At 45.6% G+C, this 9,149-nt stretch overlaps 1 long non-coding RNA gene across 1 annotated transcript; it reads left to right on the forward strand.

Moving 5' to 3' along the window:
* Positions 1–414: 414 nt before the first annotated feature.
* On the forward strand, positions 415–7,035 carry LOC145519743 (uncharacterized). The gene is made up of 3 exons (XR_014063854.1): positions 415–572; positions 3,110–6,148; positions 6,268–7,035. It is a non-coding gene; the product is annotated as an uncharacterized LOC145519743 (long non-coding RNA).
* The last annotated feature ends 2,114 nt before the right edge of the window (positions 7,036–9,149 follow it).

Genomic DNA, 9,149 nt, shown 5'->3' on the forward strand with positions numbered 1-9,149 from the left:
TCTTATGACTATGGAAAGAAGAAGTTTGATTTCTTTAAATATATGTATTCATGATTTTTTTCCCACATTTAATGAGGACCTTCTTTATACTGAGCATCGTGTAGGCACTGAAGATACCTCTGTTATAAGTGTTCTTCCACACCAGCCTCAGTGAACCAGGAGACTGACAGTAACAGGAACAAAAAACCTAATTCCCTGCGTTCTGTGCTCATGGGAATCCCAGTCTCATCCCTGCCTCTCCTGATTTGGGGATGTCCACATGCTTGCAAACAGTGGGCTTCTTCTACTTCTCTCTAGGCTGACATACTTTGCATGGCCTTGAATTCACCCTTTGTGACCTCACTCCTAGGAAACAAGTAAGGGAAGCACTGGTAAACCCTGACCATTGAAACCAGAACAACTAGCTCTGCTGTCAGAGTCAGGGTGAGGGCAAGGCCAGAAACAGGAAGTGACACTGAAGGGGTCAGGAGCTGTGGGAAGTGAAGAGCGAGAGTCTAAATCTTGCCTTTTATAGGGTGTGGAGACAGGGCTATCACTCAGGATTCTTCACGTTGCTCACTGTCAGCTCCTGGGTACTCCATTCACATAAATCACAGTGTGACTGGCAGCAACTCAAGATGTGCAGTGCTCAACCTACGCAACTGTACTAGCCTTGCTCTAAGGCTGGGTTCGTTTTGTTTTATCTTGGACACTAGTGCTACTGTAGTGCCTGGAGGGCTTTACTTGGAAACCAGGATGGGGCAGACATACCAGCATCTTCTTCATCACTCCATTTCCTTCTGCATCGGAATATGTCAACTCTTTTCCATGTCAGTAGTTTTGCTCACTCTCAGAGCTACTGCTGTGCTTAACCCTTGGTTTTATACTGAATCTAGTGATATCCACATTGCATTTATCTCAGACTTTTTAATTTTTTTAAAGGCTGCTTCTTCCTGGAAGAAGGCAGTTTGACGATTCTCCCACTGTGGAGCCTCAGTTCTCTTTGATACCTGCTTCAGTCCTTCAGGCTTCAACTTCAACTTGGCCTTCAGCAATTGCCTTTCCTTAATAAGCATTGTTCTCCTGTGCTGCACCTCTGGAATATTCATATTAACTCCTGTTCCTGAAGCTGAATCAGTACTCAGCTTCTAGCTAAGTGTCTTTCCCTGAGGATATTTGATTCCTCATGCAAGCTGATGCCTCAATCCTTTATTCAGATCCTCTAGTATTAGGCTAGCTCACTACTGTGTCATCCTTCCAGGCATATGGTAGGATTGCACTTAACCCCCCTCTTAGAAGTTCCATGTATCGTGTGACTTGTTCAGTCAATGAAATGTGAGCAGATTATGACACTTCTGGGCAAAGGCTTTAGAATCTGGGGCATAATATGCCATGCCCTGTCCCCTGATAAGATGATCAAGAAGACACATGTGATGGTGAAGCCAGGAGTATCTGGGTCCTTGAACGACTAATGAGAGCCTGCCTGACAACCATGTCGGACATGTAACATGAGGAATAAACTTGGGTTGTGTGAAGAAACTGAAATTTTGAAGTTATGGCAGCAGAACCTTACCCATCCTGACAGACACAAGGTCCCCGAAGGTCTGGAACTGCAGTGAGTACATACAACTCGGGCTTTGGTGCACTGTGTTCTACAAACAAATATGGTAGTCCAAAAAGCAGCCAAGTGAAGATGATGGCAATTGTCATCTCCCGAAATCATTGCTCACCTTCACTTTCATCACTTCCGCCATTTTGGAAGAGGTCAATAGACAGATCATGGATGCTGTGATTGTCACAGTGATGCAACTGCAGAGAGGGAGGAAAGAAGGACAGTGGCACGTTGCCTTGCAGTCCTGGCTTATAGAAGAGCTAAGCTGTTTCCAAAGGGCTTTATGGTTTACCTGAGCCAGAACAACAGGACTCTGGCTCATTGTATGGAATGACAAAAGCAAACATCATTCCTGAGGCAGGGATATACAAAAAATGCCGAAGTTGGAAAGAGTGACTGTGTCCAGGGTTTCTTATTTGATTCCTTTGCTTCCAATCTTTACTTTCTGCTGGTCCCTAGATGGAGGCCATGATGCTCTCAGCCGGGTGTGGGATCTGGAGATTTATGGCTATAACCAACAGAGCTGTTTAGTTAAAATTGCTAAGTCGGCAAATTTGATTTTAGAGCCCTACCCTCCTCAGTTCTCAGCATCTGAATATTCCCTGCTCTATCAAGGCTCCCTCTGGAAATGCTGGCTATCAAACAGCCTCCCTTGGACTGTCGTTAGCTGGTAGCTACTTCAACAAACAGCATTTCAGCATCTCTCCATTCTGCATGCCTCATGTGAGAGGCGCTGGGGATAGAGAGATGGTAAGGTCACTGACTTACAGCTTCACGCAAGGCTGACAGATCATGGGCAATGGGCCCAGTCCAGCCTGCCACAGCCTTGGTAAATAGAGTTTCCTGGAACACAGCCATGCCCATTCACTTACATGCCATCTGGGGCTGCTACGGGTCTACCTCTGCAGAGGCTAATATTGCAGTTGCAGCAGAGACTGTGTGGTCCACATAACCTAAAACATCTACCATCTGGTCATTTTCAGAAAAAGTTTACCGACCCCTGTCGAGTGGACAATTGGCCTTCTAGGGGAGTTCGCATTGTCGTCGCAGTTCTCTTAAAGGACAGTTCTGTGAGACTCAAGGGTATTATGTTAATGGGGGAAATTCAGGCATAGGGAGCTATTTTGAGGAAGGAAGTCATGTCTAGCTGCTGTCAAGCTACACACGTCAGGCAGCTGCCTGCTCTGTCAGTCCAGGAAAGTGGAGTACTGCTTCCAAATCCCTGTGCAAAACAGCAAGAGTAGGGGAGCAGAGGCTGCTTAGCTTTCATGGCTGGGGCCGGTCCCACGGAAGAGGCGAACACATCCTCTCCGTGTTGCTCTGGAGGGCCCTTGGCTTCAGCGTGGCCACAGGAGCCGAGGCTGCCTTCTTTACTCCTCTGGGTTTTCTGATGACCACAGAGTGAATGATTTGTGAGCCCTAAAGAAAGCTTTCATTCATAGCACTCTCTCCACAGGCACAAATGGGGAGTTTTCTGAGGTTCCATCGTTGTTTTTGTTTTTTTTTTTTTCCGCTCAGGGGAAAATGGAAAAAGCTGAGGCAGGCTCAGGTGGGAAGGCTTTTTGCTGCACTGTGTCCACTCCAGGAGTAAGAGGATGGCTGGCTACCCTCTGAATCACCCAGGCTCTCATTGGCCAAGAAGAATCCTGCCCCTAAGAGCAGGGGCCAAGCAAGTTTCCTTAGCATCTTCTAAGCAACTTGGCCGGTGCTTACTTCTGAAATGGGTCCTGGGCTGAAGCCTCTGCCCCTACACGTGTGACACCCATGTGTGTCAGCACCGGGGCTGTGACTTCTCCCAAGGCTGCGAATGACACTTCTGGCCTGAAGCGAGCTGAGGAGGACTTCTTCTCGTTCTGTGATGCTAAGGGGAGGAAGAGCACACGGGGCCTCTGAGCCCTTCTTCCTCCTCTGATGTTGTCATGGAAATGTAGTCATCTCAGCAAACAGGGGCAGAGTGTTTGGAGAGCAAGGCAGTGTCCTGATAGGAGCTATGAGAGGATGTGGTCACATTGCTCTCAGAAACCGTGAAGCAGAGACAGAAAAGTAAATAACAAAGTTTAGAGCAAGATGGATAGTGTGAAGTCTAAAAAAAGGCATAAATCCCAGATTTTAGAGAAAGGCATGTTGAGGTTTAAATCTCAACTCTGTGACATACCAGCTGTGTGACTCTGGGTATATCCATGATTTCATCCAAAGAACACTAATTGATGGCTTACTATGCACCAGGAATCCTTTTAAGAGTGGAAGATTCAGACTGGCCCAATTTAGAGGAAGTGACCTTTCTCAACCTCACAGAACTTACTCATTCTAATGGAGAAAGACAGACGATAAACTTGAGACACATAAATTAAAAATATAATTTCAGAGAGTGATGGGGCTGTGAAAAAATAGAATGATGTGCAAGAGTGACTGAGAGCACTAGCTCTTTAAGAATGAATGGTCAAGGGAGGCTTCTTGGAGGAGGGGACATTTGAACCAAGAGCCAAGGAAGGAGGAGAGGATTGCAGGAAGAGGGGAGTATTAGTGCAAAGGTCTGCTCACTTGAGGCTCTGAGCATCAGCTTTTTTGTCTATAATTGGGGGAAAATTCACTTAATGGGGTTGCTGTTACATAAAAGCAAAGTCTTCCTGGGTTTCCCCCGTAACTCCAATGGTTAAATAAGACAACGCATGCCAAGTATTTAGAATAATCTTTTGTGCATACATGAATGAATGAATGGTGGGAGGGCTGTGACGTAGTAAATACAACATGAAATTGAATTTGTTTGGGAACTGGTGATAGACCAGCAAGAATGAACACAGAACCCCAAACAGCTGACCTTTCCCTGAGTAAGAGAGGATCCTGCCTGTGCCTTCTTTGATCTAGGGCTCACTTTTTTCCTAACCAACTTTTTTCCTAACTCAGCTCTTCCTGAGCCTCAAGCCTGCCAGCAATTGGATGGAGTTACCCTGTCAGCTCTCCCAGTTCCCAGGTCCTCAGATCAGGTGAGAACTAAACCATCTGCTCTCCAGTGCCTTCAACCTGCTGACTCAGTCTTGCTGATCACAGGACTTGCCAGCTTGCATAACCATGCACCACACTGTGGTGCTGGAAAAGACTCTTGAGAGTCTCTTGGACTGCAAGGAGATCCAACCAGTCCATCCTAAAGGAAATCAACCCTGAATATTCATTGGAAGGACAGATACTAAAGCTATAGTACTTTGGCCACCTGATGTGAAAAGTCAACTCATTGGAAAAGACCCTGGTGCTTGGAAAGACTGAAGGCAGGGGAGAAGGAGGCAACAGAGGATGAGATTGTTGGATGGCATCTTCAACTCAGTGGACATAAGTTTGAGCAAACTCTGGGAGATAGCGAAGAACAGGGAAGCCTGGTGTGCTGCAGTCTACGGGGTTGCAGAGTCAGACAGGACTTGACTTAGTGACTGAACAACAACAAAATAGCCATAGAAGCCAATTTCCTGTAATCAATCTCTCTCTATATTATGTGTGTGTGTGTGTGTGTATCCTATTGGTTCTGTTTCCCTGGAGAATGCTGACTTAACACAAGGGCCCATTCTGAGGGATCCCTTTGTTTTTTTTTTAAGATTTTTTTTGATGTGGACCATTTTTAAAGTATTGAATTTGTAAAAATATTGCTCCTGTTTATTGTTTTGGCTTTTTGGCCACGAGGCATGTGGGACCTCAGATCCCCGACCAGGGATCGAACCAGCACCCCGTGCACTGGAAGGTGAAGGTTTAACCACTGGACCTCCAGGGAAGTTCCCAGGATTCCTTTTAATTTGATCATGTCTATAAAGGCCCTATCTCCAAATAAAGCCACATTCTGAGGTATTAGGAGTCCTGACTTCAACATATTATTTGGGGGAGGAGTATACAACCCAATCCATAACAGCAAGCAAATCATCCTTTATGTGTTTGCCATTGTTACCTGCAGCTGAGACAACACCTAATTGCTTACACAAGGTGCAGATTCACATACCAACATAAATGGTGCACGAGAAGGTGTCTTGCTACATCTCCTTGGTAGCATGTTACAATTTCTTCCAACTTTGAAGAGTCATTTAATGATGGGCTTGGGAGAAAGCAGGTCTCTTAGGGTGTCAGTTTGATGACTGATTTTGGGGGGCATCTCTCAACTATGTTTTAATTTGCCCATTTCCAGCTAACATTAAAATGACATCATGCACCTCGGATGTGAAAGTCATTCCAAACACGGAGTCATCATCTGCACGTCGGGGCTGGGGAGGGGTGTTCAGCAGCCGTGGAGAGGCAGCTCTCTTCAGCCAAGCTTACTGAAATGTCCCAATTCTTGCCTCCCAGCCAATGTCAGCTGCTAATCTGTATGAATTAATGCAGTAATAATTGAGCCGTATTCAGCAAGCACTAATTTCTTTCACTACATCAAATCAAGCCTCATGACTGTTTCGAAATAAACATGCCATGCCCGGAATGCCGAATCCCTGTGCCGGCAGCTGGGCTCTGGGTGGATCTGGAACGGGTTCAGGTAAAAGGCGGGGCTGTCCAGTGGTGAGAGTCATTCCTGAGCATAGCAACCAGGTAAGACGTCGTGAGCCCATCCACATTTTAAAGGGTGAAAAGAAGCCAAGCTTCGATTCTTGCCAGTATCCAAGCAGCCTTCATCCATGCAGCATCCTTCTACCCTCTCCCTCCTATAGGAGCTTCTGTCTCCACAGCGCAGGAGAGAATAGCCCGGCAGCTAAGATCTCCAGGTGAGCGGCTGCTCCTCAGACCTTGCTGAGGGGGGCCTCGCGGTGTCGCTGCAGGGAGAGACCAAGAGAGAGACCATCTCAAAGACCGACAGGTCAGACTGCAGATAAACCTCAGAGGAAGTGCCTGACAGACTCTCACAAGAGAGGAAACAGGAAAACCAGAGACAGTCTTCAAGGCAGGGAGCCGGAGAAGCTTTCCTTTGTTCTGTCTGCAGGAGGGGAAGTGGAAGGAAGAGCAAAGTCTAGAAGGACAATGAAGGAAGTAGGGCGAGGATGGACGAGTTATGCTAGAGAGCATATATGGAAGTTCTCCAAACAAGGCAGCCAACAAGTCGGTGGGAAGTTTAGATGTTCCAGTCTGGTTTCAGTAGCATCATAGAGACTGATGTTGCCACCTCACCTCTTCTCACTCTCACACCTTCATTCTTAATGTGCCAGCCCCTGAGCTGCACACAGGTTCCGGGGTGGGGGTGGGAGGCTGGGCAAAGCCCTTGGTTTCTGACTTGTCTCCCTTCCGTTCCTATCCCTTCTCTCTGTCTCTCTCCTTGTCTCTTCTCCCTCTGTCTCTGTCTCTCCTCTCTCTGTCTCTGTTTCTCCCCTCCCACCTTCTTCCTCTCCCCTCCATGACTAGGCTCTAAATAACCTTGGGTAGAATTAATATTCCATTCAGTGGAACCACTGTCCACTAACCATTTACTAATTAATTTTCCCAATAAGCAATTTAGGACTGAATTCCACATCTTTTCTCCTCACATCGGTTGTTCTGTGTAGAATAAGTCTCCCCCGCCCACCTCACTCTGGGTGCCCCTCTCAAGCTCTCCCCCAAGCCCCACTGCGTGTGCTGCCTCCTACCCCACCCCCTGCTCCCCACTAGCTGCTTATCTCTGGAAAGCTTAGAATGTCAGCGCCAGTAAAGCTCCTTTAGATTTCTCTCCTCTTCCTTCTGTCCTTATCCTGTCAGTCAGGATGAAAGAAATTAAGTTGTGTAAGTCTGTGCATTTCTCTGTGATCCTAGCTCCCAGGACTTAGAGCTGCCTGCAAGTTCTCACATCACCTGGGTCTGGGTTCAGACATGAAAAGCTCCAGGAGTTCTGGGAAATGAATGTCATGGTGTTCTCAAAGCTCCAACTTTCCAGTCCATACCTTGGAAAGTGGAAAGGAGGCTGTGAATCAAAGCTCCAAGGAAACTGCTTCTAGCGTTGGTGGCAATGAACCAGAACCCATACAGGATAAGACTCCTGGACTGCCTTCCCCTCTCAGGAGCAGCGCTGCTGTATATGGTGCACAGGTCATGCTTTGCACAAAATACCAGCTGAGGGGGCAGCTCCTGTTCAGAGCTTGGTCAGCTCACCAAGGTGCCAACTCCTATGTTTTCCTGCAGAGCCGTGTCTGCCTCATGCAAGGAGTTATTTTTGTTAGGCACTTGCCATGCTATTGGCCCTGGGGGTGGCACCTACTTAAAGGGCACAATCTTTTTCAGATTCTACATCAGTGCTGATTAAATATATAGATGACAAGATAACAAACTGATTGCCTTTTTAAAGTTTAAAAACATTAAATGTTTTCAAAACATTACTTTTTAGGGGGTGTTTTAGAAGTATTGTAAATTTAGTGCTGTGTCTTATACCTTTTGTATGTGAAAGGTATATAATAATAACAAATATGTTATTATATAATATATGACGGTAATATAATAGTTATATTATGATAATATAATATATAATAAGAAGAATAATAACTTCCCGGGAGTGGCTCAGATGGTAAAGAATCTGCCTACAATGTGGGAGACCTGGGTTGGGAATACTCCCTGGAGAAGGAAATGGCAACCCACTCCAGTATTCTTGCCTGGAGAATCCCATGGACAGAGGAGCCTGGTGCACTACAGTTCATGGGGTCACAAAGAGTCAGACACGACTGAGTGACTAACACTTTCACTGTGTGCCTATGCATTTTGTCTGCAATTCTTCCTTCCCTGAGGCTCACTATGGGTAACAGTATTCTTCCTGCTCCATTGACGTTGGCTTTGGTCATATTATATTTTGACCAATATAACATGGGCAGAAGTAAGAATGTGCCAGTTACAAGCTGTGCCTAAAAGAGGACTGGTGAGTTTCTGCCAGCTTTCTTGAGGCTCCTTCTTCCACCATGAGAGGAACATATCCCCTGGTAATTGTTGCTTTTTGACCTGAAACCAAGACATATTGAGCCAACCTGAGCTTGACCCAGAGCTTGAGTCCAGCCAAGTTCAGGCAAGTACCGCTGACTACAGCCAAATCACCTGAACAGAACCATGCATGTGAAATGGATGTCCAATTGCTTGAAGTCATGGAAAATCTGGGATTGTTTGTTATGCGGCATTATCACAGGGATAGTAGATGCCTACAGTGCCTGACTCTTTTTTTTTTTTTTAACAACTTCTCACAACCACTCTTTAAGGTATGTGTTTCTATTTTACATAAAGGGAAATGAAGGCTCTGAGAGGTCCAATAAATTATTTAAGTTAAAACCTGTTATAACCACCAGTATTAACATTCAAGTCTGTTCCAGTCCAAAGCCTGACATGTTTCCATCTCCACCTCCCTTGTACAACTGGCCCTTGAACAACACTGGTTTGAGCTATGCAGGTCAACTTATACGTGGACTTATTTAAATTAATATATTAGAAAAAATTTTGGAGATTGGTGACAATTTGAAAAGACTCATAGATGAACCATATACCCTAGAAATATTGAAATGATTAAGAAAAAGTTAGGTATGTCATGAATGCATAAAATATACTAGTCTAATCTTACATAGGTAAAAGGTAAGTGGTATTTAATGTAAAACTA

The sequence above is a fragment of the Giraffa tippelskirchi genome, chromosome 1, assembly GCF_054371585.1.
Source record: "Giraffa tippelskirchi isolate mGirTip1 chromosome 1, T2T-mGirTip1v1.2.pri, whole genome shotgun sequence".
NCBI lineage: Eukaryota > Metazoa > Chordata > Mammalia > Artiodactyla > Giraffidae > Giraffa > Giraffa tippelskirchi.